Genomic DNA, 8,615 nt, shown 5'->3' with positions numbered 1-8,615 from the left:
TCTCTCTCTCTCTCTCTCTTTCTTTTCTTTTCTTTCTTTCTTTCTGGCCTAAAACCTTACAAACAACCCGAGAAATGATGCAGGGGTTCCATTCTGCAGCTCCTCCCCCCCCCCTGCCACCGGCCGTGCAGGGGAGAGCTCAGTTGCTGCCTGCCTGTCTCGCTGACAGTTTCCAAGCGCTTCCTCTGCCAAGTGGCTTTCCCACACTGCCTAGTACCGATCAGCCGAGTGACGGGCGGGCTATAATTGGCGGCGAGGGCCCTGGACCGTTGCCCAGGAGCCGCTCTCGGGGAGCGTGGGGCATGTTGGCCCTGACAGACACCCACATGTGCGCGCCTTCCCCGGGAGAGAGGCAGCCATGACTGATGACTCTGCAAGGGGAGCTGAGCGGCCAGCCAGCCCCTGCCCCTCCCGCTTCCCCCTCTCCTTGGGACGCCCCCACCAACTCCCTACACTGGCAAGAGCCTCCACTTGGGTCTTCTGCCCGGGCTCTACCCCCAAATCTCCAGGGATTTGCCAACTCGGAGTTGGCAACCCTATTTCCATAGCTTGGCCTAGACCAGTGATGACGAACCTTTTAGAGACCGCGTGCCCAAACGGCGACCCAAAACCCACTTATTTATCGCAAAGTGCCAACACGACGATTTAACCTGAATACTGAGGTTTTACTTTAGAAAAAACAACTCATACCTTAATTTAAGATGATCCAAACAAAGTAAGGAAAGCAATCCCAAATGCTTTCGTTGACTTGAAATTATTTGGCAGAGGATTCGACACTTTAATGATGGTCTGGGCCTGGCTGGGGCGATGGCACGCGTGCCCACAGAGAGGGCTCTGAGTGCCGCCTCTGGCACCCGTGCCATAGGTTCGCCACCACTGGCCTATACTGATTATTTACTGGGGTCTCTGAATATCCCCAGACCCTCCCCTTCCCTTCCGCCTGGTGACATGGGCGGCATCTCAGTCATCTTGGCTTGCCACACCCCACACTGCCTTGTACGGAGGGGTAGCGTCTGTATTCTCACACAGGATTGTTCCATTTTACTGTATGACCTGGCTTATCTCCTGAAGTTAAATTCCCCATATAAACAGAATTAGAATTAACAGAAAGGGGCTGTGTTAGAATCATAGAATGTTAGAGTTGGAAGGGACCTTGCAGGTCATCTAGTCCAACCCCCTGCACTCTGCAGGAGCACAGCTGAAAGAGAGCCCTACAACATACCCGAAAGATGGCCATCCAGCCTCCGCATGAAAACGTCCACCAAAGGAGCATCCACCACCTCCCGAGGCAGACTGTTCCACTGCTCAACTACTCTTACAGTTAGGAAGTTTCTCCTGATATATAGCCAGTAATGACTCCCTTGTAATTTCCACCCGTTAGATCTAGTCTTGCAATCCGGAGGAAGAGAGAATAGATCTGCTCCATCTCCTACATGTAAAGTAAAGGTAAAGGTTCCTTTGCTCGAAAGCCAGTCGAATCCGACTCTAGGGTTGCGGTGCTCATCTCCGTTTCAAAGCTTGGGGGAAGATTCAAGAACGGCCTGCACCTGAATTCGACACAGTCACATGAGCATTTCAGAAGGTGAATAATCTGTCTTTTTGTAGTATTTTCCCCATTGGGTTCCACGCAGTTACATATTTCCCTGCTATTTTATCCCCAATTTACTTCCCAGTTGACCCTCAATGGAGATCTGGGAGTACAAAACGGACCCCGGGGGAGGAGGGTTCGCAGCCATAGAAATAGTTAACATTCCAAATAAGGAAAGAGAGAGATACATCATTCCCATTATGAGAAAAGAAAAGCTTCCCCTCCTTCCTTGGGTAGTTTCGGTGTTATTGTCTGATAACTTCCCTGACAATCAAACCACGGCTATAGTGGCTTCCTTTCTAGCTGCGGTGATTAAGAAAACAAATCTCCCTGAGTTTAATTAGTTTACTGCTGATAACTGTCGACCTATATACAAATTTGATAATTTTAAGTGTGTGTTGTTTTTTGTTTTTTGTTTGTTTGTTTTTTATCCTGTACAGTTGCTATGGTTTTCTTGCTAATGCAATAAATATTATTATTATTGTTATTATTGTTATTATTGTTGTTGTTGTTGTTGTTATTGTTATTGTTGTTATTTTTGTTATTGTTGTATTTATTGTTATTATCATTCCAAAGTTATTCATTCATTCCAGCCTTTCAGGGTTCATGAGGCGGAACGGGCACTGGACAGAATGGATGCACTGTGATGCCAGTTTGGAAAACCATTTAAAAATTAACTGTCTAGCCTCAGGTGCAAGTGAATGGCAATGTCTGTCCTGAAAGGAGCAGCCTTTGTTTAAAAGCAAAACATTTTTTTTTTACAGCATCTCCTGGAATTCTAACTGGTCTCCATACTACAGAGATCAGTTCGCCTGGAGAAAATGGCTGATTTGGAAGGGGGGGGGCTCTTATGGCATTATACCACACCAAAGTCCCTCCCCTCCCCAAACCCCACCCTCTCTAAGCGCCACCCCCCAATCTTCAGGAATTTCATAAACTGGAGCTAGCGACCCTAGCACGGGAGAATTTGGAAGAGCCTCAGCTCTTATCTTAATTGGAAGAGGGTTTTGATTTTTGGAACATTTTTATTGTTTGTTTGTTTGCAAGGAAACATTATGAAGAGCGGAAAATGAGAAAGAACTTGACACAGATTAATTCTTCAGTTCCCAATCACTTGGTTGCCTCATACGTGGGAATCTGTAGAAGAAAACAGCAGAGTTGGATAGAGTACTTAATTTTTTTTTTAAAGGCTCAGCTTTCCACCAATGTTCGCCAGAGAGGGTGACCTGCAAAATTTTATCAACAGAGTCATAAAACACAAAACAAAATTGGACTGAAAGCAGCAATAGAAACAACATCCGCATTAATAACAGGGGGAAAGCCTCAAGCCCACCCATAATTCTGTTTATTGTTATCATTTATTTAAAATATTTCTGTCCCAGCTTTTTTACCCAGTTAGGGTCCTGAAGGCAGCCTGATTGCATTGGCTGCTTTGGAGGAGAGCATGAATTTTGTCCGGCACTTACAGGATGGTAGGATGGATGGCAAAGAGATGTTTTAATTCTTTCACAAGGGGCCAAACCTGTCTGATTAGGAGGTCAAACGGAACAAGAGAAAGGAGTATGAACACACAGATGAAGCTGTTGTATACTCAATCAGACCGCCAGTCCATCAAGGTCAGCATTGTCTACTCAGACTGGCAGTGGCTCTCCAGGGTCTCGGGCGGAGGTCTTTTGCATCACCCACTGCCCGGTCCTTTTAACTGGAGATGCCGGGGATTGAACCTGGGACCTTCTGCATGCCAAAAGCAGATGTACTCCCACTGAACCACAGCCTTTCCCCTAAAGCAGTGCTACATACACGAACACACACGAAACTGCCTTCTACTGAATCAGACCTCCGGTCCATTGAGGTCAGTCTTGTGTACTCAGACCGGCAGCGGCTCTCCAGGTTCTCAAGCAGAGAGAGGTCTTTCATGGCACCTCCTGCCTGGTCCTTTTCATGGGAGATGCAGCCAGGGACTGAACCTGGGACCTTCTGCACGCCAAGGAGAGGCTCTCCCACTGAGCCACAGCCCCCCCTTGCGTAGGGAGGTGTGGCTGTGGTGCCATTTTGACTGATCCTCCGTTAAAACCTTTGTCTCCAGCCGAAGGAAATGAATGGAGAGCCTCTCTCCTCTTTGTTGTTCGATCGCACAGTCGAGTCCGACTCTCCGTGACCCCATGGACAAGATCCCGCCAGGCCCTCTGGTCTTCCGCCGTACTCTGAAGTTGGCTCATTTTCATGTTCGTTGCATCGATGACACTGTCTAACCATCTCATCCTTTGCTGTCCCCATCTTCTTTGACCTTCAATCTTTCCCAGCATCAGGGTCTTCTCCAGTGAGTGCTCCCTTCTCACTTGGTGGCCAAAGTATTTGAGCTTCACCTTCATTATCTGGCCTTCCAGGGAACAGTCAGGGTTGATTTCTTTTAGGATTGACTGATTCGATCTCCTTGCAGTCCAAGGGACTCTCAAGCGTCTTCTCCAGCACCATAGTTCAAAAGAATCTATTCTTCGGCGCTCGGCCTTCCTTATAGTCCAACTCTCGCAGCCATTCATGACTACTGCGAATACCATTGCTTTGACCATGCGGACTTTTGTTGGCAGGGTGATGTCTCTGCTTTTTATCATGCTGTTTAGGTTCGCCTCTCTCCTCTGCCATCCCTTTATTTGACCCTGGATTTTGTGTGCGGCTCTGCAAATGACATCACGTTTTTATTGCATTCCAGTTCCAGATAATCATGTTGCCAAGAAAGACTGACATCCTGTTGACACTTGGCAGCTTGAGGCAGGTCGCGAAGCAGCCTGCTCGGAATGGTCACGCGCAGCTTTTCAGTCCCGGTGTAACAGGCCGGATTAACCCCCCGGCCAGAGTAACCCCGGGGTTATTCTGGCCTAGCCTAGAATAACCCCGGAGGGGTTATTCTGTTTTAGACTTGAGTAACCCTGGGTTAATCTGGCTGGCTGTAACAGGCCAGATTCCCCCCCCCCCCCCGGCCAGAGTAACCCCGGGGTTACTCTGGCCGGGGGGTGAATGGGGGGGTTATTCTAGCCTAGGCCAGAGTAACCCTGGGGTTACTCTGCCCGGGAGGTGAATCTGGCCTGTTACAGCCGGCCAGATTAACCGGGGTTACTCTAGGCTAGGCCAGAATAACCCCTCTGGGGTTATTCTAGGCTAGGCCAGAGTAACCTCGGGGTTATTCTGGCCGGGGGGTTAATCCGGCCTGTTACACCGGGCTGAGCCTGAAGGAGGGGGGCAGTCTTTTGGCACAATGGGTCTCCTGCTGTTGGCTCTGGTCAACAGGCCTGGCATGAGAAACTGCTTCGATCCAGGATGACAGTGACCAAAGACATCTGTGCTTATCGGACCTCCCCCCCCCCTCAATAGAGCCTCTTGGCTATTTCTCCTGGCAGGGAGCAACAGTTCCCCTGATGAGCCGCACACTCAGGGGTGCAAACTCCAGATTGGGAAACACCTAAAGATTTTGGGAGTGTATCCTGGGGAAGGCAGGGTTTGGGGAGGAGTGGCACCTCAAGTGGGGTATAATGTTGTAGAGCCCACCCTCCCAAGTCGCCATTTTCTCCAGTTGTCATTCTGGGAGATAAGAACATAAGAGATGCCAATGTTGGATCAGGCCAAAGGCCCATCCAGTCCAACACTCTGTGTCACACAGTGGCCAGAAATACCAGTGCCATCAGGAGGTCCACCAGTGGGGCCAGGACATTAGAAGCCCTCCCACTGTTGACCCCCCCCAAGCACCAAGAAGACAGAGCATCACTTGCCCCAGAGCCCCTACCTATACCTTGTGGCTAATAGCCACTGATGGACCTCTGCTCCAGGCCCCACCTGGAGGCTAGCAACCTTACTTCTCTGCCCCCAACCCACTTCCCCTCTCACTCGTGGGAGCCAGGGTGGCTTCCTTTTGCCTCTCGGCCTCAGGAACTTCCATAATGCTGATTAACAAACTAGAGAGATCGGCATTATGGCGAGGCCTCTAATCTATATACTAATAGTGAAGTTGCCCCCGTGAGTGCGGATCGCTAAATCCGCGCTCCGGGGGCACTTTTGGGGGGGAGGTTTGTGCACACGTGGGGTGGTCCCCACGTGTGCACAAAAATCCAAAAAGTTGAAAAAAATTTCGGGGGGATGTTTAAATCCCCCCGAAAGTGACAGAGCATTCCCTGCGCATGCGCAGGGAATGCTCTGTAGCTGGCCTCGCCGCTGCCGCCTCCTCAGAGCCGGGCGGGTCAGAGCCGGGCGGGGGGGAGGACCGCCTCGCCGCCGCCACGGAGCCCAGCTGGGTCAGAGCCGGGCGTGGGGGGGAACCGGACTCGCCTCCGCCGCCTCGGAGCCAGGGGGGAGGACCGGCGCCGGCGCCGACTCGGGGAGATCGAGCGGGGGGGGATGGAGGAGACGGAGCTCTTCTCCCCCCCGCGAGTATCGCGGGTCCCCCTCTTGTATTGACTAAAGCGGACATCTGTGAGCTCGCGGCTGACCTGTTATCCACTGGCCCTTTGGAAAGCTCCTTTTCCTGAGTAAAGACAGCAGCAGAGAATCTTGGAGCAGGAGATAGGCAGAAGAGAACGCAGCATCCTGCCGGCACCGAGGGAGGTGTTGGCTACAGAGAGAATCCCCAGTGCTCATACTACAGGCCAACTGGGGTGAAGGGCTGTAATGTATCAGACTGCGTGCGCGGTCTTTTCGTCACGTGGTCAGGCGAAGCAACCGAGCTTCACTCTCAGTAACAATGGGACAAGCGGATCCTAGCCGGCACCTATTGGTAGCCTATGGAACTCTCGGCCACTGTAAATAGCCAATGACTTGTGTGTGGGTGTGTTTGGGGAGCAAGGTTTGTGCACATATAAACCAGCCCGCGAGCTGGGCACCCTCATCTTGTTCGGAGCTGAAATAAAGTATGAGAGCTGAAATCACTAGTGAGTCTCAATACTTTTCCTGGCAGATTATTTTCTATTGATTGTTGCTAGTTATTTTTCACAAGTAAAACATGACTTGCCTCTCTGTCACAGGGACCCAGAGGGCCGCATCTGCACGCATTCCTTAAATGCCACTATTCTGTAAATAAATTTATGCAATATTAATCCCATCCTGGAAATCCTAGTGGAATCCATCTTAGTACTCTTTGGAAGAGGCTGTGTGATTACTCCGAAACCTGGCAGGCTTTTGAAACTGCGAGAGCTGTATAGCAGGTTGGAAGCCCTGCAAGTGTGAAAAGATTATTTTAATGCATATTAATGGCATATATGTGGAGAGGAAGAACAAGTTCGCTTCTTCCCCCCCCTCCTATTTCCCTTGTAAGAAGAGATTGCTAAATAAGGGATTTCCAGCTGTGCGGTAGGAAAGTTAAAATGGTTGTGCAAGTCATTAATATTGCAATGAAAACTAATTAAACCTCGAGCAACAAAGAAGAGCTCGCTGGAGAGTTGAGAGGAGGAAGCGCAGAATTCGGAGGGCTTTTTGGTAGAGCTTATTTCAGCCCTTAGAGTCGAGCTGCGGACCAAGAAGGCTGATGAACGACACGGAGGGCGATTTCCAAAAATGTGTGGGCAGGTAAGGAAATGTAAAAAACAAAACCCACACTGTGGGAGGCTCTGCTTCATGGTCCTTTTCGTTTCACTTTGTGCTGTTGCTTCCAAGTTGCCATGCAGCATGAGACTGCCCTTTACAAGTCAACCTTCGGTTGCAAATGAGACTGCTCTTCCTCACCCCTGGCTTGGTACAATCCTTCCGGAAAGAATGCCATCTGAGCAAGAGCCATCTTAATGGGAAGGGGCTCTTGGTCAAAGGTCTCCACCCTCCCTCCTCCCTTCCCTGATCAAGGCAAGGGTCTGGTCTCTGTGCTTGCATAAATAACACCCCTTTCTTGCTGGGGATTTAAACCCCCTTTCATTTTTCTGCAAACCTGCTGGGGAAAAAATGCCCTTGTTTGTACCTGGCCCCATTCTCCGCGTCTATCAATCCGCACTTAGGCCACGTCGTCTGGGAACGAGCGGACTGTCCACAATGAAAGGGTCCCTAAGGGTGCAGGCGATATGGCTGCTGGAACATGGGTACTTGCCCACAAATGACTGAAGACATTGCAAAAAACAGAATTTGTGTTCAGTGTTAGCAGGGTTGTAACGTATTGAAATGGCTTAATGAATCACCGCATTCACTCCCCATGCGAAGCTTCGAGCCGGACGAAGGCTCCTCAGAACTGACTTGCTATTGGTCGCTCTGTTTCAGCGACCAATCAGAACGACACCTATTCCCTGAGCGGGAAGGACCTTCATTGGACTTTATCCGAACAACCTTATTGGTTGTTATTTGTAAGTAGGCGTGGCTACATTAGCCCGGGAACGTTTAAAAGGAGCCAAGGTTCCAATATTAATCTGTTCTGGTTATGACTTGTTTTATGCGCTTGTTCGTTACTTCAATAAAGCTGATCACTTTGGTTGAAATCACTCTCCGGATCTTTGTTAGCGGTGATCTAACAGGGTTATCAGAACTGAAGACGGCTCTTAAAAGCAAGTTTGGTTAGGGTTAGCAAAGCCCACATTGCCCCTGGCCAGGTTCAAGCCACACCCCTACAAGCATGGGTGTCAGGAACTTTAGGCAGGTAATCCAAACACCCAGGCTTCTTCAGAAGATAAGTGTTTATTATGGTAACGCAGATCTAAAGTACATGTATACAGCCTGTGTTAAGAAGGCCTTATAATAAGATGGCTACTAACTTATAGCATATTCAAACTGCCCCCCCCCACCTGCAAAGCCAATGAAGTTTTCTCCCGCACGCGGGCCCTGCCAGTGAGCAAGCACTTTTGCGCCCAAAGCGGTTACAGTTCCCAGGCCCGGGGAATTACAGCAAAGCATCTTCAAGGCCAATGTGCAGATAGTGGGAGCATTAGGCAGAGAAGCTCTGAGAATGGGAGGGAGATAAAATCCCCCCTCACCTTCCAACACCATGACAGGGCTACCTGACAATGGGTCCCCAACGTGATGTCTGTGGGCACCACAGCATTCACCCACACCTTTCCTGGCACCTGCC

The sequence above is a fragment of the Gekko japonicus genome, unplaced genomic scaffold, assembly GCF_001447785.1.
Source record: "Gekko japonicus isolate JY-2015 unplaced genomic scaffold, Gekko_japonicus_V1.1 scaffold1319, whole genome shotgun sequence".
Taxonomy (NCBI): domain Eukaryota; kingdom Metazoa; phylum Chordata; class Lepidosauria; order Squamata; family Gekkonidae; genus Gekko; species Gekko japonicus.
The sequence above is the reverse complement of the archived record's forward strand: the minus strand, read 5'-3'. Positions refer to the sequence as shown.